At 36.9% G+C, this 24640-nt stretch overlaps 1 protein-coding gene across 1 annotated transcript in view; it reads left to right on the forward strand.

Moving 5' to 3' along the window:
• Positions 1-266: 266 nt before the first annotated feature.
• LOC117233473 (protein expanded-like) overlaps positions 267-24640 on the forward strand; it is a 122684-nt gene continuing 98310 nt past the window's right edge. The window contains 1 exon segment of the mRNA XM_033493823.1: positions 267-721. The gene's annotated coding sequence lies outside the window, so the exon portion shown is untranslated.

Genomic DNA, 24640 nt, shown 5'->3' on the forward strand with positions numbered 1-24640 from the left:
TAATAAAATACTTATTATAATTACAAAATATTATCAAAATTTGTAAAATAAATTTAACGTAATTATGATTTACGTAATGAATTATATATGGAACTCCATAAAATTTTTATAAATTGAGAAGACATAGTTCATTGTGTACTATATTATCGATAAATTTAAAATAATTCATACGATTCGCGTAGAGTTTTGTAGGGTACAAGTTGATTCATCTGTGTTAGGTTAGTTTGTCGATTATGGGAAGTCGGCGTGTGCCGCTAGTCAGTCAGTCGCCGGCCGCCGGTGCAGTATGTTGCAATGGTGTTTTATAGAACTTTTTAAGTTTTGTTCTACAGAACTGTGTCCTAAATTTCTATAAGCTTGCACATATAACAATTACCAGAAAAGTTGACGAATTTTTAGGAATAAGAATGTCGTTCGTGGTAACGTCAGAATGTTTTTTTCCGCGGTTCGATTAACGTGTGAGAGAAAAAGAGGAATTCGTTTCATCCGCGTCGAAGTTCAGTTCACGTGAGATCACTGAATCTCGTGTAAGCGGCAGCAAACGTGCGATTTGTGTTGTGCTGTGCATTTTTAATATCCTTACGGAAAAAGTGTTTATTCGTTACGTCCACCTGTTGCGCGCCCAAACCAGGCTTCTTTGTGTTACGTTGGATTAACCGGATTACATGCACTATCGGGATGTTCTTTCTGCTAACATAAATCATTAGGAACGAAAAAAGAGGTAACTTTCTCACACTTTTTAATTTTATGCTCGTGTGATCGAAATTAAACGTTTTGTGGTTTTCGATCACGGTAATCGTTTTTTTGTACGCTTGTTTTAATTGGCAACATGTTTAAATAATGGCCGCCATTTTTTTAAAGCGCGGGCGATGAAAGTGGAATGGAAAAGTCGTATTTAAAACAGAATTTACATGGGTAATATACGATGTTTCGATGCGTGTTTCTTGTCTATTCATTAATGACATATTGATCTTATGTTAACAATATCTATTATACTTTACTATGGTTTTCGTTATTAATGCGTGATGTGAAAGATTTCCATCCTGTAAAAATTCTTTCCATGTGTAGTTATGCGTAAGAGACGAATTTTCGTATGTTTTATATTTACTTGATAAAAGGTATATGATTGTGATCGTTATGTATACTTTTTCGCTAATTGATTAATTATTTTCTGTGAAATTAGGAATATCCAAGTAGCAACTTTTGCAAATACTATGTGTTGTCTATTGTATTTATGCAAATAAAATTGATTTCTCTTTTTATTATTTTTTATAATCCGTCAGAAATATTAATCTAATTTAGATAGGACGTTAGGTTTAGGAATTTTCTGAATTTTTATTATTTTCAAATTTATTCGACCAAGTTTGTAACAGTTGAAACAATAACTTTATGGTGAGTGTTTTTATACTAAAAGCTCACTCACGTGTGATATCTACATGTAATGAATTTTCTGTAGCGGATATATACTTTTAAATATATACATGTAACGAGTTCGTGTATGCACATTTCGATGACCACCGTACGACGGCACGTCGCCGAGTGGAATGAGATGACAATGCGATGAGACTGGAGAAGGGAAAGGTGCCTCGCAACTAGTGATGGCCACACAATTGTTTCCGAGGCAAACTTTCGAGTAATTAGCGATACAAAAATGTAAATCAGCTTAACAATATTATTTAAATCCAGGAATGTCAAAAACTGGAATTACATTTTGTCCTTGGAATATGCAATTTCATATATTATAAAAATTCACAATCGATTATAAAATAATAATAACAATTTTTAAGATGGTGAATTAAACGTGAAATACATACATATAATCAATATTGTCAAATTATATTTGTTATACCGTAACATACCAAACTGAATATTTTAATTTGTGCAGTTACAAACAAAAGGAAAAGATAGTGAGATTACTCCTTTATTGGAAAAATGTAAGATTTGAAATATTCATCTGAAATAAATCATCTTCAAAAATTTAAGGGTTTGGAGCAATAAGGAAGAGTGTAATAGTTTATTACTACGTATATTATTATAGTTGACCATGAATTTATAACATGTTTAGGAAAGTGATTTGATTTTGACTAATTTTGAGTTGATTTTCGTTGATCTTCCCAAATTATTGGAAAGTGCAGTTAGCTTCTTATTGTAATAATTCCTTCCATTATTTATATTTATATGATGAAAAAAGGGAAATCTTAAATTGTTAATGCTCATTTCTCGACTATCTCTTTTTGTACATGAGAAAGTCATTTATATATATATTAATTATATATTTATATATTAATTGCAACATTTGTTCTAAATACAATGTTTGTTAATTCTTGTGGTGAATTAAACTTGTCAGATTGTGGAGAATGTTTTATTTTGAATAATATTTGAAGCGCTTGGAAACGTGTCGAGTCCATCGCTATTTGCAGGATGGGAAGATGTCCATGGAGAGAGGGCACATTCCACTGTGGATGCGCATGCGCACATTCTGATTTGCGGCACCCGCGCATTCGACCGCGTGTAGCCAGTGTTGTTGAGGTTAACTTCTTCTGATTTATACATATCTGGAAAAAGCAATCTCAATGCGGAACACAAACCGTATTTGTACATACCTTCGGAAATTAGGTAAGCAGCGTACGTACTTTCTTTAATGATTTCCACGAAATATGAAGATCGCAATTTATGCATAGTATCCATTCATTGCAAATTAAAAATAGATCGCCTTTTTGTTACTGTATTAACGATGCACTTGCATACTCATGAAAGGATATGTTTATTTCATCTCAGTATGTTCAAAGTGGTTTTTGTATTTACAAATAAAAATTCACGTTGACATTGAATATGGTTGAACTCTAATAAAAATTTATTGGTAGAATCTGTCACGGTTCTTTTATGTCTTCAGAACTACCAATTATTTTTCTTATTCTCTTCTTATTTCCTTTTAATTGACATCGCATTCGAATAGTAGCTTTCGCAACTTCGAGATTGTATGTTTCACATATATACTGTATATACCATATATGACGAGAATGTTCATCTTCTTAATGCGTTGGATTTCTGGACTTTACCGCGCACAACTGTAATAGTAGAGAAAAGCCTGATTGCAGGCACAGAACGGTTCCTCAACGCGGCGCTCTCTTCAACTTTGGCTCGTCGTGTTGAATGTTAATACGTAGGAAACGGTAGCCGTGCCGTGACTATTACCATGCTTTATATACTTGAAAGTAGTTTAAGCGCAATAAAACATTCGTCACTAAACCATTCTCGTAAAGGACTACTGGTACCGGTTTAAAAATGCTATTGGTATTAATACTTACCTCTTTACTTATTTATTGTCATAATTTATAACCTATACAGTATTGTATAGGTACAGACATACAGTATTATATCTATACACAGTATAACTCTTTGTTGTTTTATGTTGAATTGAATTACATTCTTTGTTTTATTCTGTTTATTTCAATCGGGCTATACAAAGTATTCTTTTTTACGTATTAGTACAGATGCAAAAGTATTAAAATATAAAGTATTGTAGTTAAATAAGACGGGTTAATACTCGTATTACTGAACTATACGATCACATTTCATAGCAAAATAGAATTTAATGAGTCCATAAATTGTATGATTCTTAATTTGCAAATACATTGATTAATCGTAGATTATCTTTATGAATTTAGAATTAATTTATGACACAAAACTGTGATTATTCCTTCCTATTATAAACTATATCTGCACTATATTAATTTTTTTTTAATAATTTAATTATTTTTAATTTTTTAAATCTGCGAATATATCGATCAGTTGCAGATTAACTCTATCAATATTTCGTTTTAATATCCCTTTAATGTTATTAAATCATATAATTTCAATTATGACCTTTTTCAAACTACATAGAATTTAAAAATTCTAGAAATTGCACGATTCTTACTTTAGAAATATATTGATCAATCACAGATTACGATAAGAAGACAATTGATAATCTTTGCAACCATTCTTTCGCCGAGTCGCTATTAACGTTTTAACGAATTACATTCTGCGTTGTTTCATTGTTTATTTCGTACGCGCTGGTAGACATGCGAGGAAGAAGAGAAATGTATTCTTCTTTCGTTTAACGTAAAACCCGCAGGTCGTGGAATGCGCAGTCTAGTATTCATGATATCGTAATTTACTGTATATGTATGTAGCTATATAGACATACATACTATCCGTGTCGTGGAAACTGCGTTATATATTGTTATATAACGTTATATAGTTTTGTATCTTACGCACCCCTTGTCTTTTGTTGCCTTGTGCCTTTTGCGTGTTTGTCCTGCGTAAATATCGCCTGTGCAAAATACTTTTCGAGGCTACGCTGTAGGCCGTTGTGTACCAGAGTGCCAGGGCAAATAATATCCAGGCATCTCTTTAGCCGACATTCAAGAGTTCGTCCAAGCATCTTTTCATTTTCATCTCGTATATCAAAGTTGCTCAAACTATTTCAAGTATTCAAGGGCTCGAAATCCTAACCTGATAAGACGCATTTTATTGAATTCAGGTGTTTTTGTTATGTTGAAGGAAATCCGATCCGTTTAAATACCTCGAATAACTTGAAGAGATAAATTCCATTCTTTTAGTTGTTATACTTGGATATTTAAGCTTTTCTAACATATTCACATATGTTTGAATTTTTTAATTTAAAATTTCATTGAGAGATTGCACTGTGGCATAGGGGAACAGAGATTCAAATTAATAAAACAATTGTAGGAATTGGGATGTTTTCTTCTATCATCGTTATTTATTGTTTTATCCTACTATAGTGGAGTGTAATATTATTACATACATTTGTTCCTTGAAAATTGTAACCTAATACATAGCATTATAATTTCGTTATAATAGCCGAGAAATTTAAATTATTTATAAGTAAACCTGTGTGGTGTATATGAATTCAAAATTTTGTAAAATTGTGTTTAAAATTTCATTCGTAACTTACATATTTAATTTCGTATATAGTGAGAGTTGAATAAGATGTTCGTAAATTTCTAATTGGGATAGTACAGAAATTCAAATTATTTGTAAGTGGCATGTATGCATTCCAAGATTTCTAGGTTTGTGCTTAAAATTTTATTGACAATTTACATGTGTAATTTAGTATATAGTGGGATATATGTACAGTATTCATTCTCTAATTAAAGTGGCATGAAAGCACAGTGAGACAACAAAGTCTGTGCAAAATATTTCTGAAAAGAAAGAAATTTTGGTCCACGAGAAATTCGCTACCTGTGTCACGTACGGTTTAGGCATACCACTGTGTGCGAGATGAACTATACGATACCCCAGAACCGTAATGAATAATATTGCGATCATGTCAGGATAGCTCTTCGTACGTGATTGCCAGCATCTCTTTTTGGAAGAGGTCGAAAGATACCTTTGGACCAGATCGTAAGAACAAAGAAAGTCGTCGATGATGTAGTATTTGTCGTAATATGTGATTCGTGGTACAAAAAAGTCAAAATGGATGAAAATTTATCAAATAGATAATACACGAATTTGATCAATGTAAAGATTTAGTTCGATTACTTGCTCCTGTCCAGTCAGGAATTGGTCATATTGGCGTATATTTGACATGTCTTCGAATTCGATTCTTTCAAAGACAAAGACTCTAACACAATTTTGTTGTTCTTTATTTTCATTTCATTTTCAGTCATAGAATCTCCCTGGTTTCGTTTGTACCGCGATTTTATGGCCTATCATGCATACTTCTTCATATATACACACACATGTATACACGCATGTACGTAGACATATGTATATCAATCGGTTCAAGAAACAAAAAGATTATCAGAGTTCTTCAGACATAATAAGTGACAGTAAATATTCGAGTTGGATAAATCTGTATATCCTTGGAAATCCGGAAAAAAAAGAACTACCTCGACATTCTTTCTTATTTGTTCTTGTTCTTTCTGCCGCAATAACGATTCTGTCCAAAGTGGCGGCTCGTGGAAGTATCGTCTCGATTTTACGAGCAGACTAACCTGGAATCCATCATTTCTCTAAGATCCACTTAAAGTTCCAATCCGACGATGTTTCCTGGAACCGGTGTGCAGTAACTGCGTCCGTGATTCCTCCGACATATTTTCACTTCTTCCGATTCTATTCAGTCTGAAAGAAAGTAATGGCCACGCTCTTAGATTCTACCCATGGGGAACACAGAAGAAATTCTTTGCCTTAGAAAAAATTAGCGTGCGTCCATTGAGATCGTAAATTTCTTTAAAACTACTGGAATAACCGCGATCGTCACACGAGAAGATCTCAAAGGAAAAATCGAATGTTTCTTTTTTTCTTCCGTTAGTGTTTAGATTTTCTTTTTTTTTTACGGTTTTTAGGATGGCCATGGACAGGCCAAATACACATACCGAAAGTAGCCGAGAATTCCGAGCTATTTTTCTTGAGGAAATCACAAAGAATGTGGTCGAAGGCGGAACGCGCAGGTGCTCCTGGTTCCCTTCTCTCTTTCTCCACGGTTCAGGTCGATTCTGCTTCATTCCTCCTGTTCCCTCTCTTCCTCTCTCTCTCTCTCTCTTTCTCTTTGTACATATTTTTCTTTCTTTCTCCCTGGTATAATCTTCTCCCCGGCTGTAAAAATTGTCTACGAAGGTCTAAATATTCGGAGGATACCGTGCGGTGATTATAATTCCTGGGTTGAAGTTGCCTCGAACGAAGGAATGCCAAGGGGCGGCTAAGACAAAGCGCCATCTCCAGCTTCGCCCTTTATCTCTTCACCACTGAAGATTAGTATCTATAGTCGGACGACAGATGGTGGTCGGTAGCTACACACTACACAATACATAGTACACAGTCCGGATTCTATATACTATATAAAGTTTGAAACTTCAAACGGAGAACTTATTATTTCTCCTTTTTTCCCCTTCTTTCCTTTCTTCCTTTTCTCTTCTTCGCCTATATAGCTATTCCATATATGCCTCTCTCTCGGTACTTTTCGGATTTGTCCGATTAAACGTAACGGTTGGTAATGCTAGTTCGCATATGGGTCACGACACGAAACAAAGTCTAATTAAGCATAAATTCAAATCGTAAATAAACGAATTTCTATGGTTTCAACCACGCCATGTTATCTAATATCATCATATGTTATCGTACACCGGTAGTGAAGACCTTTTTGCTTTCGCGCCTGTATATATTACATAAGGCTGTGTAAAAATGTTAGGTTATCCTTTGATCGAGCCTTTAGAAAACATTTTTAAATGGCATTATGCTGTGGCTATGGAAAGTATGTATTTGCACACCATTGTATTTATTGTAGCATTTTTACATACTTGTTAATTAGATCCAAATGTATTAAATGTTGCATCATCTAGTAGTATTTCATACGACTATTAAGAAGGTATGTGTAAATACTTTCTGTAGTCACTGTATAGTGACTTTAGACATCTTTTCATGGTTCTAGCTGAGTGTGGCTTCCTTTACTATGTAAGAGGTTAGTTAGGAAACCTGAATTTCTTAGAGTTATCATTATCAAAGGGACTAGATCAGTGAAGAGGTCTGTACTAATTGTAATAGCTCTATAATAGTAATAAATTTAGATTATCGAAGAAATCTGAATTTCATCTGATTTGAAATACTAAAAATATTTGTTAAAGTACCAAATGACATTATTGAAACATTATTTCACAAGATGTCGGAGACTGGAAATAATTCTTGCTGTCGGGAAAGGAAAATCATACAAAATATTGATTATTTCAAATTAATCGATACTTTTTACGCAAGCTATCGTTAATCCTTAAAAAGAAAACATTCCCTTTTAGTAATAGTACTAGTAGGCTGATCTAACAATAATACTTTTGCGTAATATTATATTTGCAAATAATAACTTTTACGTAAAAAGAAAGGAATAGCAAAAGAAGTTGGATCGAAAATTTACGAGATACGACCGCGAGCTATTATTGGTCGATAAAACGTTTAAATATCTGATAACAGTACCGGTGATCGGTATCGAAGGGATCGGAATCGGGAAGGTGTTTTCGGGTTTGATCGCGTGAGACACTCAAGCGAAAGAGCATTTCGGTGCTAACGGCTTTTGCGAATTTTCGGCACGGGACAGCTGATGTATTCTGGTATAATACATGCTTCCGTCCTCTCGTAACAGCCGTAGTTTGGGATAGGGAGAGCTCCGTGGAAACGTAATCATCGAGAAGAATATTGGCCGAGCTAATCGGCCTGGCCAACCTTCTTCTTCACGTGTAAAATCCATTCTCGAGAAATTCGCGATGGCTGTACGTATATACACGAGCGTATCGGGGTGTCCGCAATTATCGTAATTATATCTCGATGCGATGAGTCATACTCACGGCTGTGTTAGTGTATACTCGTAATACACGAACCACGAGAAAGAATGGAGAATGCGGATCGTTTCGCATCCGTCGCCGTTGCTTCCACCGTTTCGAATCGCGCTCGCACGAAAACCTGTATGATCGCTCGTTCGTATACAATAGTATACATACATACATACATACATACGTTCTTTCGTTCTTTCGCTGACTGGAAACGCGATCACGTACGCCATACTTAGCCCTACACAAGATATCGGTATACGTTACACTGTTGGCCAAAGTATATACGTAGATATTAGGGTACTTACCGATATTTAGTACAAATCGAATACTTTTCAGTGCTTTTATTTCCGAGTTATTTTATCGTAAATTCGTTATTTCATTCGTCTCGTATGTTACAACGAAAGAAAATAAAATTTGTTGGAGCTTCCCAATAATATATATAATATAACGAGTAGATGTAATAATACTTATTTACGTACATATAGGTACATGGTTAAATCAATATACATACGTACATGATGCATGTGTACGTAAAATTGAGATCAAAAGCATAGTGGTTGGGAAAATTCTTAGAAATTCACAAATGTTATGCAACGGCAAAAAATTGAATGGCATATCGTGCGTTGAGAAGGTTGTGTGCAGTATTTAAACGGACGAATACTTATGCAGGCGGTTACATAATGCATAGTCGATTTTCGATAATGCTAGTTAATTCTTCGACTATGTGATAAAACGACGAGGAATTGGAAATGAATGATGAAACTCGACTTGTATAAATAAGCATATGGATTCCCCTTTTGCTTCGAATTCGCACTAGATTAGACGAAAAACAAGGCGAACATTCGGAATATTATCTGACAGCGGGCTATGGAGAGTTAATTTACAAGCTTTGTTAGCAATGTGGCTAAAAGAACAAAATATGTATAGACTATCATAATCCATTCTTCGTTATTTGATCTGTAACGTCGATTCGAAATTCTAATTCGAACGTGTAGATATCCGAGAAAAAGAACAGATAACGCGATAGGGTGTTACATAATTTTTGGTTACGTATCTTGATATTTTTGTAATAATTAATACTTCGATCCTGTAAGTTCACGATTACATTCTTTCGCAAATATGTAGATACTCAAACAACCTTTTAAATAAAATAGCAAAACAAACATTATACGACGGTTGACGAAAACTTTTTACGAATATATTACGTGCGTTATAAAAAAAAGATCTTAAAATTTTATTAATCCTGATTATACTGTTCAAATCTGAGACCTATATGAAAATGTATTTATGTATATATGCATTCGAAGCAAATAACAATCTGTTCAGAGCAAATTTAAAGTGGCGAAATTAGGCGACTCATCCTGTATAACACAGTGTACGTGTAAAGATTAAGAGTTTTTAAATGATTTTGTAATTACGAGGCACAACGTGTAAGTGTTGAAATACTTTCGTAAGTCTGTGCACAATTTTTATTCGTACGTTGCCAACCCGTACGGTTTTGTAACGATGAACAATTCGATCGTTCGCGATCCACGATGAAATGTAAAACAGCGTTACACGTAGTACGTTCTATCTACGGAGTAGGATTTACGGATGGCTGTGTTCGACCTGTATAATCTCTGTTCATGATCCATAATGCATCGATGAGTACCGTCTGCCTGATCACAATTTATAATTTATTGCCAAGTTACGAAGCATCTCCTGCAGCTTTTTCTCTCTTGCCTTTCCGGGCACGTTGATTGTTGTTCGAAGTCTGGTAGCAGCTTCTCTCTTGTAGAACATGCTGTGAAATTCCATTGATTTAAATGGCGTTCAAGGTAAACGTTTCGATCGAATTTACGTCCGTGGCTGTTCTCCGCGGTTTGTTATTTACGTGTGAATATTGCGGACACGGAATTGCTTCGCGAATCTCGTGGAAATCAGAATTAACGTAATTCTTTTCGTCCTTTAAAGACAGATACGGGACTAGATATATAGCGACATATGAAAGTAAGGATTTGCACGCTTGTCGTAGAAACTTTTTATGAACCTATTACGAGTATTAGGCGGAACTTTTTCGAAATTTCATTAGCAGTGTAACGATATACCTACGATTATCGATCGTATTCGTATTTCGTATCTATAGATGTTACGAGCTATTTACTGAAAATATATACGTAGTAAAAAATTAGTATGCAGCACGAACAATGGTTTTATATATAGAATTAATGTTAAAGAATTATTATTAAGTATCGTAGCTGATTAATACGATAACTAACTGTTCAAATACTCTCGCGAGCCACTGCATCGTCGTATCTGTATGAATAATTTACAATGTATTCTGTGAATTCGGTTTCTGAGTAAGGGTTTCTCGACGTTTCGAAATACAGGTATGTGGTTTCGTGGTTACGAAGATACAATAGAACTCTATTTGTCGGAACCCACATCCGCAGACAAACAGTTCGTTAATTCTCTCTATTGTCTATAATTTTTCCTTCATATAATAGGAGTTCACGTTAATTAAGTGGAGTCAATCGATCGAACTCCGATCGATTAACGTGACTTAATTGACTCCACTTAATTAACGTGAACTCCTATTATACTAATCGAGCATTAATTATGATTTCATTTGAGTAAATGAAATTTAGACAAATGCAGTTCCCTGTATACTATTGGCAGATGAAAATGAAATATTTATTAAACCGACGTAGAATTCAGCGTAACGCAAGTGACTTTCCGAAAAGCAGAGACTCGTCGATCGATTTTCCAAATCCCAATAGACGTTGGATACTGTTAGGGGATTTGGACATTGTTATAGAGCCCGTTATGAAACTGTCGTTAGTCGTTGGACCAGATATAATTCGTAGGATGAGTGCGTGATCTTTCCTCGCACTTTGAGGTAGGTAATTTCGTAAGACAGATCAAAAAGAATCTTCTAATCTCTGAACTTACAGAAAGTTAATACAACCGATGTTAATACAATCGGTGTATTTTCGACCAATCGCGGAGAGACGCAATCGCGAAGAAACACGTCAACGGGAGTCGTAAATTCCCGTTACGATTATAGTAATCGACGCCGCGAATAGATCGATCCCCTGATTTCCGTTGAGATAATAGGGGTGGTTGAGTTGGTATAACGCTGCGATTAACAGAGTTATAAAATTTATATTTCCAACGCTTAAAGTTACACCGTTGCTTATGACATACATCGTCGACAATGATTTAGCGTATGAAGATGCGGTACACTGGCACAATATTCGTTGGTAGTCGAGCAAGTCTTTTATAGTAGAGTTTCTAGTTATAGTTGACGTAGCAATAGAGGAGACTAACCCAGTACTGACTCCTCTGAGCTCAGAGGAAAGCTAATGATGGGTGTGTCTAGCGCACGGGAACATCGGATTTGTTGATGACACTTTTGGTTAGGAAAGTGAGGGCAGTAGACATTGCTTCTGATTGGATAAAAGAAGGTTGGTGGACTAGGAAGGGTCTTAGCCGCCCTGGATAGAAGGTTGGTGGACTAGGAAGGGTCTTAGCTGCCCTGGATAGAAGGTTGGTGGACTAGGAAGGGTCTTAGCCGCCCTCGATAGAAAGTTGCTAGTGTGAAGTGTCATACGTGAGAAAAAACTAACTTTCCCGTGTCAGCCGTAGTAGACAATAATCTTTAGAAAATCTTTAATCTCTACAAGACCGTAATAAAAGCTGTCTGGACCTACGGAATCCAACTATGGGGAACAGCAAGTAATTCCAACATTGAAATACTTCAACGCTTCCAATCGAAAACGCTAAGATCCATTATAAACGCACCCTGGTATGTCGCCAACGAACTAATATTACTTACTTATTTACTTAAAAATTATACTTATCTATAACAAGTATTAACTTATTATAAATATTTAGCCATGTCACTGCGCCATGCCAGAAAAAATTACTGAAAATTCTCAATGCGAGAATTGATTGTAAATATCAATAAATAAACAAATAAATAAAAAAAATAATCTTTAGAAAGCTATTTAGAGAAACGATATTCGTTCGGTCTGAAGGACCTTAGCTGGCAAATTCCTGAGATTTACGATGGGTCCTTAAGACTATTGAGTGTACGTAGTAAGGATGAGCGGACATCTGGTTCCCATCTTGCCCACGGTGTGTAGCCTGGTCTAGGTAGAGTGTCGGCCGACGTAACAATCAGTGATATTTAAATAGCAAATGTATGTAACATTGTATACATATATGTAGCGGGTAGTAAAATGTATTATCTCTAAAACGTTTCTAAAATTCGAAACTGCATCGCGAATAATAATTCGGTATCCCGCATACGCGGTACTCGATCGTATAAAGTTCACTCGGAGTTACAGGGTTCTGGTGCTGCTCTGCGCCGCGCCAGGATGATTTTACGCGGTGAGAAACCTTTGAGTATCCCAATCCAATATTTTTCGGTACCCGCATGGCATCCGCTATAGCGTTCGCCGTTCGTCGCACATATTTCCATTTCGCATAAATATCGAACGGCGCGGAATAAAAAATAGCGCTTTCGTGTGGCGATGCGAATACTCTCCGCAGAAAATTCTCGCGAAATAATTGGACGTACACGCGCGTACCAGTAAAATAACTTACAAGTACTACCTTCTCTTCCACCGTTTCCTTCCTCTCCCTCCTTCATCTCATCCTCCTCTTCTTCTTGCAACTCTTTTTGATAAGGCTATTTCTCAGGAGCCCATTGCGAAAGCATTTCTCAATTTATGTGCAACCATCATTGATATTCCGTCGAGGAGCACGATTCTTCTCCGGGTAAAGTTAGGGGAGAACGTGCCATAGAAAGGAATTTATGGGAAGGGCTTGCGGTGTTCCGACCTTCACGGTCACGTTGCAGCCGGACCTCAAACCGCACGAAAGTTATTCCGAACAATTCCTTCCGAACGCCTTGTCTCCGATTCGCATGGACCGGGTCCCATATAGAATAGAACGAACATTATTGTGAACTGCAGTTGGAGTACGGCGAGCACGTGCGCGTGTACAGTGATTTTGATCGTCGATCGCCGATAAAACAAAATTTCTTCTATCTTCTTTTTAGAAATATACTTCTATCATTTTCTTTTCTCCCTTTTTTTTTGCTTTGACTCGCTAACTGTAATTACGAAAGACAGATCGACTACAGTTAGGTTGACTTTATTCCTTGCAAATATAAATACGAGATGACGTATGCTTAAAGGAAATAAACGATGGAGAATTTTTAAATGAAGAAATTGTCGGTCAGAGTCTTCCTACATCTCGGAGTTTCATCAAGCAACTCGTCTTTTTTTGTTAACAGCTTAATCCCGTGCAACGAAGATTTCGTTTGCTTACAAAATTAAAGATTTTAATTGATCATAATTCTTCGATTTCGATTTACAAGTTAGCGATTGAGAATTATTATTAGATCGCGGTTGTTTATGGATCTGTGCGCTTTTTAAAAAGCACGTGAAAGAAAAAAATACGCATAATATGAAAAAATTTAGCGCGGATGAAATAAATCTTTACATGGATTCCACGTTTCCTTAGTTGTTAATCACCTCGCACCATACGCTTTAGACGAGATACGTACTTGATTTACGACATGATATCGTTCATCTGACATTTTAAAGGAAATATCCCGCGTCTTCATTTTTCTATAATTACAACCGATAGTGAGTATTCTTTCATAGAAGGAATAGGTGATGAATATTGTATAAAAATTATTCGATCGATAAAACATATATTTAGGTTGTATTTCTTGAGTTATGTTAATGACGATATAAATTTGTACAAATATCCGCAGTCTACTTAGTATTAATAGACGATTTTATGTCACGAGACCATATCGTATTTACTTACGTACATGGGTACATAACTTTCAAGTTACATGGTTGTAATAAGCTATAGATTATTGCCGCTTTTATGTCCGATTTTAGCAAAATTGTGTGTTTGGACATGAGCAGTATATTTGATACAGAAAGGAATCTGGGTTGAAAAGATGCGGGTACATTTCTTAAGAACAATTTTCCCGATGAACACGTTACTACCAAACCAAAACCAAAGTGCAATATAATTACTCCTTTGCGTTACTGTTACACCACCATTACACCTTTATACTATCATTCTGAAACATAAATCATCCATTTTTGTCTCTGACAATTATCTACCTCGTACACCAATGTTTATTACAGTCTTTTGTAGCAATCCTGATCTATCACGGAACGCCTCTAAATTTCGATGATATTCTCTTAGAAACAGGCTGAATTGGCTTCTCCGCTAAATCTCACAGTGCCAAAAGTTCAGCCCTTAAAATTCTTGCCATGAAAAGTCTGGTCACAAAACCCCATAACTATACTTTCATCGTACAATGTCGTACTGGCGTGGAAACGCGGTTTACCCTATCCTAACGAGAATAGAAAGGCCTCGCTTGAAAATCGACGAGTGCGACCCCTTCTCTTCTTCTTGCCCCTTTCGATTACAATTTCAGATCGATTCGTACATCAATGAGCGGACATAAATCGCTTTTACCGTAAACAGTACAAAACAGGACAATGGACATCGCGATAAAAATATCCTTCAGAAGCTTGGAGGCAGAGTGGTCCGTTGTACGCGCGCGCACTCCACACATAAACGCACATGTATACATAAGCTAAGGCCTAAGGCATCTCCTCTCTTAAAGGTATACGCGTCTTTCTCGGTAGAAATGGCAAGGAACGCGAGAACTACTCGTTATGCATCCGAGTAGCGTGGATAGGGGAAGACCGTACGATCGGCCCTCGGAATCGTCGTGGATTCTGTTTCTTCGTTCTGCTCTCCACGGAGCCGCGGCCGCGCGGAGGAAAGAAACCCGCTGGCAAGCTCGATCGTGGCTCGAACGGGTGTGAATGCCCGTACGTGCCAGAAACGAATAATGAAGCCGCGGTACGATCCACGATAAAACCTGATGCCGTTGGAACGCCACTCACGTACGAATCCTTTACCTTGTACCCGATTTGCGAGCGAGCTGGTCAACATTGCCGTGTCTACGAGCCAGGTTGCCCCGTGACTGCTCCCCTTGTATCGTGTGTCTTCTCGTAGACCAGCTACGGCGAACTTTCACGTGTATACAGGGTGTTCCAGTTTTTTTCCACCGCAACTTCATTCGCACGATTGATGGTGGAATGAAGAAGGTTTATTAAAAAATTATAGGAAGGATCGAATATAAGACTAAAGTACGAATATCAATGTTTTATAGGAATTTTATCTGAACGTAAACAGATCGCTCGAGCGTCTGAAAATGTATAAAAACGTTACAACTACGTTACGAGTGTTTATGCATTTATGGGAAATTTAAATGCGTAAAAGTGAAAATCCGCAGAATGCGTATAATGTACGTAAGTCTACGAAACATCTAAAGTAATAAAGTACTGGTTGTAATAGCCAGAAGATAAGACGGATCTTTATTTAACGTTTGCTTTTTTTAGTTATATTTTCTGGTTATAGCATAGATTGGAAATATAAACGCAGTTTAGTTAGTGAAATATCTTCTGTATGAAACTGAAATACCTCGCGTATCTACGATATGCAAATTTCTGCAATATAACACGTTTCGTTAAACGTGTTTTCTTCTTAAACAAATCTTCCTTCTTTTTCTTCTTTCTGCGTAAAAAATGTTATCTCTTTACTATCTTACTGTGTGTAACTTTGTACGTCATTATGCCTTTCTTATATTACGATTATGATAATACTATAGAATAAAAATGCGAAGGAAAGAGGAAAGAAGCTTAATTCGTCAAGAACTATAACTATACTACTGTTGAGATTAATTAGACCTTGTAGGTATAAAATGTCTGTGTAGCATACCGTATTATGTTTGATAAGGAATTAAAAGAACGAGTAACATCTTATGCGAGGAGATTTCGAAACCTTGAAATTTCGGCGAGTAACAAAATTGCGCGCATATCCCAGAGTGATTCACGCGAATATTATATCAGATTGAATGAAGAATTGAGAATTTGAAAATTGAAAAAGTATCGAGAATTTCCTTTACCTTGCAGGATATCTATACAAGATGTATGTACGTGTAATATTTACTGTGGTAAGAAAGGTGTGACAGTCTTGTTATTTTTGAGACTATCGACTTTTATCAAGTCGTATCTGTAACGTCATGATTTCATAGTAAGGCGAGCCTGTCGTTATTTTTAAATTCTTTAAAATGCCTGTTTTACTTTTTAATAATTTCTCGCAGCGTTCTTAAACTCAAGAAATCATTCAACGTTTTAAAATATCGTGTAATTAAAAATTAATTAAACATTAAAGCTACTATATACAGGGTGGTTGGTAATTGGCGGTACAAGCGGAAAGGGGATGATTCTACGCGAAAAAAGAAGTCGAAAATATGGAATAAAAATTTTTCGTTCGAGGCTTTGTTTTCGAGAAAATCGACTTTGAATGTTCGCTCGGTACGCGTGCACTTTATCACGTCTCGTTATAACGGATCTCACTGTAGATCGTTGTCTCGATGGAAAAATTTAAAAAAAAAAAGAAAAAATTAAAAAAGAAATTTTTATTCTATATTTTCGACTTCCTTTTTCGCGTAGAATCACCCCCTTTCCGCTTGTACCACCAGTTACCAACCACCCTGTATATAAATTAAAGTAACGAATATAAAATATAGAATAAATACTATAAAAATTAATCAATCACAATTCCTTTAATTTATAAGCAAATGGAATTCCAGTTAGATAGAAGTAATGTATAAGGGGTGTCTTAATTCAATTGAAAATCCGTACATAAAGAAAGAGTAATAGAACATTTTCAGACGATATTCTCGGTTGTATTCAAATATTAAATACCAAAGTCCTAGAATTCCAGATGCTTCGCACTCGCATGTGCTTTGTATTTGTGCACTGACTGTAATATTGGAAACACCGAGATTTTCAGAACGAGTCGATACATTCTAATCTAATTGCGCTCTCATTCGTACAGTCTGGCCCGTATATTTGCTCACTGGGTATGGCTCATAAGGCGTTAAAATAGTCTTAAAATGAAGTGATTAACGTCCAACCTCGCCTGACGAACGAGATACGATCGTGTGCGTTCGAACTGCATATTCACGGACCGTGCAGGTGACTTTTGAATACATATTTACGGGTCATCCCATATTTTGAAAAACGAAAGAAATTCTGGATAGGAAATATTGACTAAGAAGGGTGGTACTTTTTGTCTATTTTGCGATTCCTCGCGTTATCAGGACAAGGCGATCGCGCATAGAACGGTTCGAATAAATTTGCACGGCGCGGTGCGGCGCCCCGTTTACGTTCGCGCGTTGCTTTCTCTGTAGCTTTCTTAAAAATATCTTCGTTCCCCTACATGGAATTCGACCATCCGGCAATACCGGATCGGCTCCCTCGTGGCCGACACGGACCTGTCTTCGAATTCAGCTAACGTAGACCGTCCACGTCCGCGACGTCCACCCACGTAGTGGCCGAAGAACAGAAACGAAGGAGAGGAAGGAAGAGGGAGTGGAAGTTGTAAATAGTATGGTGCCTTTTCTGCTTCTGAAAATTCATTGCTTTTTGCGCCGTTTTCCACGGCGGGACTATTAACGGCGCACTCGAGCGCCCTACGGAGTCGCGAGTTATATGACGGAATTTATACGTACTTAAACGCACTATTATCGTCCTTTGCACGAGATCGCGTGGGCGCGTGTGACAGTAACTGCTGGACTTTGCGGGAAGACGTGACACACGATATACATTCGAAAGTCCATGTCAGCCTCTCGAACAGTCCACTCCTTTTCATTTTCGTTTTTTCTCCGTTTATTGCGAAAAACTCGCGACATTGCAGAAGAATTCAGGGTGATTGCCCATAGTTAAATGCGAGGTTAATACGTATTTAGAATATTTTGCTGGTGCAACACTCGCAACGTAAATTTTGATGATGTCAGGGGAATAATCTTGGACTATTCACCGATCGTTTATCTTTCATTTATCTGATATTTTATTCTTGCTATCTTATTACGTTATTACACGCATAGCTTTCATATGGAATTAGATTAATAGCAGCGTGCAAGTGTACTGTATTTTTAGCATAATAGTATATTCTTCTTTCTGCTTTTATTCTTGCAGTACATCAAAGACACGTTATTATTATTGAACATTTTGCACGAATAAGTAAATTGGTATAAATGTTCTTGTTTCATCTTGCGTACGATATACGAAAATAGAACTTTAAATTGACATTGATAGCGTTGATGTATTAGTTGGGAGTCTGTATTGATCTTTTAAAGCGATATTGGTGTCTTTTATTTTTATGGGTTTTATAAGCGATTAAGATCGAACACGATTTTTAAATCGTACCGAATGGGTATCGAACGATTACCAGCAACGTTACTAGAAATTAAAAGGTTTCGGATGACGCCGGCTGTGAAATACATGAAATATTCATACGTGATATTCGTGGCATCCTCTCGAACGTATCGTGAGTATCGAGAAACTTGGGTAGCCGGTGAAAGTACAGACCTCTGGTACCTACCAGCGTGTTGTTCTATACGTGGACACGTACGTTTTAAAATAATAATGTGACATGTGGTGTGAATGTACCGCGGAAACACTTTTCTCGATTACGTGTCACATAGAAAATCAACGTAAACACGTACACATCTTCTCTCATTCATAAATACCTGCTCGTTTCTCATTACAACGCGATTCAGACATAATTATGACAAAACAATTTCTAATAAATAACTACGGCTTGAAATTATAATTCATAATTCATCATTGTCTTGTTACAATTTAGTAAGGTACTGTACGTATATGACATGCATATTACGTATATGTATGTGTGTAGTTGTAAATTCTACGCGAGAAAATTCGATGTTTTGGATGGATTCTGTAGCTGAAATTCGCAGGATCCAGGAAACGTCGGGTCTTTCGCGGTATTAATCCGAACCTGGATACAGGGTGCAGTATGCACTCGGAATGCAGCTCTCAAAGTGGGCTGCTCTTGGCTATCGGCGTGCATCGTGGAACTTGGCTACCTGGTGAAAGTACCTCCACCTTCGCAGCGTTGTGCGTGCATGTACATTGTACATCGATGCGCGTATTTACAAGAATTGCGCGCACACGATCGTTCTGTCTCGTATATATACGAATGTAGGCATGAGGTGAGATACTGCCAGATAGCGTGGCACGTAGTGTCAATGTACTCCATTGTGTCATCCGTCACGGGCTGTGAGATAACGTGGTTTCCGTAGCGATGGCTATGACCTGACCTATCGTTCCAAAGAAAGAAACAATTCGTTGGACGAATTGGAGGAAAAATGCTTGCTAGGCATATCATCATACCGTGTTCACTCTTGAATTCGTGCTTATAGCTCCTAATTGAAATTCCGATTGATCGCCTGATAAAATGGAAGTAGGTAAAGAGGGGACACAGAAACATGATTAAACCTTTGGCACACGTAACTTTTAGAGTGCTAAAAATACAAAATTCAAATTCTAATATAATCTTCCAAAGATTATATTTAACGATCTTTATTATAATTTACTATCCGTAAAAATTATCTTTTTTAAATAATTAACTCATAATAATAAATCAATATTTTTGGAGATACTGATTTTCTAATTAAAAGGATGATATAAAAATTACCAACTTCTGATTCCTTCGTCTTTATGATCGCGACTCGTTAAATTGTTTGGAAAGTTCGTGGCGATATTCAACGGAAGATTCAATACTCTATTAAATAATATATGCGTGTTTCTTTCAATGCTTCTTTTTCGAGAAATTTTTTATAGATTTTAGCAAGCAACTTCTTCAGATAGATTTTACTCGAATTTCTTCAAGTTCTTTAAGCATTGAATTATAATTATCTTATAATAATAATTATATAGTCTTATCATCGAAAGAATTTTATAAAACCTAGAATACGTGATAGTGAACGTTACCTCTCAATTATTGGTACTGGGGATGATCATGATACTTCACGTTAAATTAGAGCTTGGTTATTTGTGATATTTAAGGTACTTAAAATACGCAATGTATCCTGTTGATTTACGTAAGACATAGAATATAGATTAAAATAAAAGGATCTTTCCTTAAGTCTTATTCGACGAATGGAACTGAACGTATCTTTTACGATAGCTTTACGATCGATAGAGCTTTTCGATACTTATGGCCTGACTTTACCTTGATAAAAACAAAATCTTTATAATCGACTAATTTCAGATGTTTCTCTTTAATTTCCCTTAATATTCAACTAAAATGACGACCCCTGTATTTTATTCGATTATACTTTTATTAAAGTATCGATCGTTAGTTCGCTACATTTTTCGAATCTTATACTTTTCATGAAAATAACTGGAAATGATAATATGTATGATATTCGGTTACTAAGCTTATCTCACCGAAGACCTATTGCTATTTATTATGTACTTTCTTCAAATCCACCCGATGCGAAGTTCCATTTTCAATGTATCAATTACGTTACGCACAAAATGGTCGAGCATCGATGAACATCACATCCCTGTTCGAGTTTCACGTTACACTGGGATCGGGATCGCGACGTGCGGCAACGTGTGGAAACTGTTACGCCGAGATTCCGAGAGTCCACGTGGGTCTAGAGAAGGAGCGTTCTTCGTTCCAATGTCTTTTGAACCACCTGGCCGATTAATGTTCGCATTTACATCGAGGCAAGCGTCTATAGTCTAATTAATACGGCGCCCGGTGCAGCATGCTTCAAAGTGTGATTATCTTGCCCCGTCCACCGACACGATAGGTTATATCTGTCAATTTATCGCCGTTTACTTAACGCGCTTGCGCCTGCGCGGCCCTGCGTGCACGTGTATGCGAGTAACAACACCCACGCATACAACCTTTCTCCGGTAATGTACGCGCATGCGCACCACTTATACGCCCAGCGAAGCATAATCGAGCATAACTCCCTTATACATTACTTACTTTACGCGACAAGCGTGTACCACATCCCCGGTCATTACGTCGACTTATGCCCTATGCAACGAGCTTGTGCTGTGCGTGTACTTTATCAACACAACGCGACGTGACGATCTTTAGTTATCTTTACGCATTCCAACTTTCTAGGCGTGGACCCAACTTCCACGGCGCGCCGCGTCTCCTACGCCTTTTGTTCCATCATTTATCGTGGTAACAGCGTGCCGGTGCGGCGTTCAGCTTATTGGCGCCATTACTTTGTAATTAGCGTTCCTTAAAGTTGCGCGTCAAAAGAATGTATCTACCTTTTTGTTTATACAAGTTGGACGGCGTTGATTAACTTGTTCGTGAGATGTAATGGACGTTTACCGCCCGCTACCACTTATGGAACCCTCCCGTTTGTTTGCAGAACCATTTTACGAAGCTTCTGTAACCCGACGTTCTTTTTTCTCGTTTTTTACTTTTAATTAACGTTGGCAAATTTTGGGGTTAATAATAGCATACATTGATAGTGTGTACATGCTTAACGATATTTTCGTTGTGAACTTGTTTGAGGTTATTAATTCTTATAAGTCGAAAGTGTACAAAATGACTAGAAGAACGTGTTTCTTATAAACAGTCTAAAGTCTAATTAGCGTTGACTAATGTACGTATAAAAGTGTTATTATACGTATACGAAGATCACAGGAGACAAAATATGATAAATACGTCTTTAATTTTGGTGTAATTCTATTATTAGGATATTATGACAAAATGGAATATTTGAATATAAATTACTATAACATAGAAGTAAAAAGAATCTGTTATTTCCAGAGATACAGAGAAGTTTACTTTGTAAGAAGTTTTGTATGTACGGATGTATAAATAATTAGGTATAAATTGTACAGATAAAAGGTATACATAATTGTTAATACGAACAATGTTTTAGTATCTTTCTATTTCAATATTACGACAAATAATATTTTTAAGGTTACGAAAAGAGAAGAAAATACATGTTTAGTCCCAAAATGAAGTAAAAGAGGAATTTTTGCAACATTTGGATTAATTGACACGTTGAATTTTAACACTAATCCTAAGGTATAAAATGTAACTTATTATTACATTTGCAATTTACTTTTTATTACAAATTTTCATAAATTATAAAAAATTAAGTTGATATCCATATAACGTCGTAACATAGTATACTATCTTGTAACAACTGACCGCAGTGTAAACTGTCGGTGACGTGTTCTGGTCTTAATCCAAAAGTCTAGAAAAGGACGAATAATAGCATGTAGGATAAAGAGGGATGCTACGACGGAGAAATACGTTTGACCGAGGGGACATAATATCCGAGTAGTTTGCCGAGGGCAAACACGAGGGCGACACGACCCCGAGGCTCGAAGAATTCGGCTCTTGGATCGAATTGACCTGCGTGCCTGTGGCTTCTTGCCAACCGCGCCGCGTCGCGCTGTTGTGTGGCTCATTTTTCTGCCCGTGCTTTAGGATCTCTGTTATTAAACTGGAATGGCACAAACGTCGTTATACGTTAACCGTATGGCTGCTGTATCCGGGAACTATCAAACTAACGACGCCTCACGTGCGGCCGACTGGCCTAAAAATAGACGGTAGTCCCGCCATATAATTACGATCTCGGATTCCAGGATGTGGTCCAGGCGATTTAATTCGACTCTCTTCTTTCTGTTGTCGACGTCCGTGGAACGCCAATCGACGTATCCGTGCAACACACCAAGTCCCCGGTGGGTTCGCTTAGATCGTAATTTGAACTTCGTAAAATCGTTGCATTTGGCCTTTTCTCTGAAACCTGGTATACGTGTGTACGAAAAACTTTTTTAATGGGGTGCGGGGCAGATTCCACCAGGACTTTTTTGTAGTCGTTTAAAACGTAGACTGACGTCACGTTTAATTGCACGTTCGAGTGATCGTTTCGCATGTTCTTATTTGGAACGTGTCAAATTGTTTTCTAGGAAATACTCATTTAACATATCTTGCGCCAGGTGGGATGTTGGTTGATGATGGTAATCGACAAGAGTAAGATGTTTATAAGGTTAAAACATGTTTGTTTGTTACATTGTTTGCTGTATCGTTGAAGTAAGACAACTGGAAGAGAAGACTTTAATATCTGGAATTTAACGGATATTCCGTTTTTCTCTGATATTTAAGAAAATATTCTTTAGCCTAACACTTCGTTTTGATTTAAACTAGTTCCAAAATCTTTATTCAACGAAAGTGTTTCAAGTCAAGATTTTCCAGAGTTCCTTCTATGATTATCGTACATGACAGTTTTTATTCTAAAGTTCAATTAAAAAAAAAATTTATAATTAATTTTGAATTAAAAACCGAGCTTGCAACATCAGTTTATTTTTCCAATGAAAAGGATGACATTACAGGAGCACTATGAAAGAACGACGAAAATAGTACGGAATGGTACTAACACGTTCACTGACGATCAGATTTTCATTATCTACGATGCCATAAATACGAAGCTAATAAACAATTTTTATACGAAACCAATTTCTATATCTTAGAACTTTATGCGCGTACCTTATATAAATTATCGTAAAAACTTTTCTCTACTGGGCATCACACACACGTATGTATATGGTAAAAATACCAACTCGGATTCGAAACGTACGCAATGAATGCTTGAGTTAGCTTGTGCCCTCGGTCATTGTCTTGTCGAGATTCTTCTGCAATGAAATACGGTTATCGTTCTGTCATGTCCACGAAGAAGTTCCAGGCGTTTAACCGTACGAAACGTAAATTTCAAGCGAGCAATTCGAGCCTCGCTTTAAAATATCATCGCGTCTACGTGTCAGTAGATTCCAGGTAATTAAGTTGCACTTACGCCACGTTCGTTAATATCGCTATTAGACGTACATTAAGCCACGTAATTGAAGTATTACATCTTTGGAATGCGTTGCGGTGTATCTGGCTGCGTTAATTGCCATGATAAAATTTGTTTTTCCGCGACGCTTAAAACCACGTTCAACGCTGAGAAGGTATACTCTTCTCCGGTAAGTTTGATACGGGAACTCTGTACGTGTTTTATGTCATACGGAGAATTTAACGATGAATGGTCCCATCCGCTTTGAAGCGTACGATCCTGCGGTGCATTAGGCTCGCCGAGTATCAGCATTGCCGACGCAGATTACGTGAGTCCATTTGTGCGTCGCGAGGTTAACACAACGCTGTACTAAATTCCTGGTGACGTGTCTGATCCTCGTACACACATAGCGTAGATATGCTCTGTGGAAAATGGATGAAGCAACCAGGCTTTCACGCTTTCTTTTTTACCTCGATATCTTTGATTCACGTGGCTGTATGTCTTCCATTACAAGCCCGATAAGGGATACGATATAAAGAATGTCCACGACATTGGTCGTAACCAATCACGTATTAATTTATATCTTCTTTCTAAT

Source organism: Bombus vosnesenskii, unplaced genomic scaffold (genome assembly GCF_011952255.1).
Source record: "Bombus vosnesenskii isolate JDL3184/JDL3185 unplaced genomic scaffold, Bvos_JDL3184-5_v1.1 scf7180000013295, whole genome shotgun sequence".
Classification (NCBI taxonomy): domain Eukaryota; kingdom Metazoa; phylum Arthropoda; class Insecta; order Hymenoptera; family Apidae; genus Bombus; species Bombus vosnesenskii.